General features: G+C 32.1%; 1 long non-coding RNA gene across 1 annotated transcript; it reads right to left on the bottom strand.

Annotated features, from left to right (window-relative positions):
* Nucleotides 1-324: 324 nt before the first annotated feature.
* LOC145805857 (uncharacterized) lies at nt 325-1,031 on the bottom strand. The gene is made up of 2 exons (XR_014348022.1): nt 844-1,031; nt 325-707 (listed from the first exon to the last, which is right to left on the bottom strand). It is a non-coding gene; the product is annotated as an uncharacterized LOC145805857 (long non-coding RNA).
* Between the last annotated feature and the right edge of the window lie 369 nt (nt 1,032-1,400).

The raw sequence follows: 1,400 nt of genomic DNA, 5'->3' as shown, positions 1-1,400 counted from the left end.
GTTCTACATGAAAATTTTAACCAACTATTCATTACTTTTTGCTACCAAATGTTTTAGTCGCCAAATGTTTTTGCTACTAAATTATTAGTAGCCAAATAATTCCAACTATGTATTTGGCTACCAAAATATTTGGTGGCAAAATATTTTCTGTTTTTTTTTTTTTTTTTTTTCCAAAAAAATTCTAAACAACCTACATCCATGTTTAATACAACCTGTACGTACATAACATAGGATTCAATATAACCCAATATAACCCATCAACGCTAAATATATTATCAAGCATTCAACAACGTGCACACATTCTAGTTCCAACCATCCAAAACATTAAAAATAAACGTCCAATTCTATATATAATACAAATTCCATACGAACCAAGTCTAATCCAACGTCAATAATTTCATTTCATACATAATACAGGACTAACCAAATTAATTTCCAAAAAGGACATGTACCACAACATGTCCTAACTTAAACTTGTTTGTCAGAATCTGTCTTTTACATACATATTTTAAGAAGATTATATGAAGGCTTATAAATACTAGACTAGGCACAAGTGCAAAAAAATAGTGAATGTTTCGATTTCTCTCAGCATTATCAAACCAAAGAATCTTTCTGAATCATGGCAGCGCAGCCATCATTGTCCGTTTTGCAGCCTCACGCTTCATCTCTGCTGCTTTGCCATTGCCACGGAAGTACATGTAAACATCCTGCATAATATAAATAAAATGAAAAACTAATAAGATTAATACCAAGTGTCCATGAAAATAAAATTAAAAAAATAGCCATTCAATTCTAGGTAAAACATATTTGGAAGCTATAATTTTAATTAGTATAAACAAATACCTGCTCCCTCCTCCTCAATTCACCCTCCTTTGCTTGGAGTTTCTTTCTCCTTTGTTCTGAAAGCCTAGATTGCAGCAGAGGATAATGAAATTAACAAAGCCTATCTCTATGCATAAAAATAGTAAACAGGTTCAACATCCACTAAATTAGTCTGATAAAGTGAAGCTAGTTCCACTAAATTAGTCTGATAAAGTGAAGCTAGTTCCACTAAATTAGTCTGATAAAGTCAACTTACCCCAGTTTGAGGGGTTTAATGAATGAAGAGCATTACAACAACAACAACCCACAAAAATCATAAATAAAAATGGAGAAACAAGTGACATTTGCACTCCCATAATATTCAAGCTGGTAATGATGAACATAGTAAAGGCCAGAAATATTCTATTCAGAAGGCAAACAATTTAGCATTTGCAGTTTGCTTCCTAAGGTAAGACAGAATCACATTAAAAGCATTGAACAAGCTTCAAGAAATTTTGGTATCTTAACCAAGTGTATTTGGATTTACGTCACATTAGGACCGATAATGATGTAAATGATAGCTAACTCTCATGCTTGTA

Source organism: Camellia sinensis, chromosome 13 (genome assembly GCF_055761805.1).
Source record: "Camellia sinensis isolate YWXY chromosome 13, ASM5576180v1, whole genome shotgun sequence".
Classification (NCBI taxonomy): Eukaryota; Viridiplantae; Streptophyta; class Magnoliopsida; order Ericales; family Theaceae; genus Camellia; species Camellia sinensis.
This window is presented reverse-complemented; position numbering and strand designations above follow the sequence as displayed.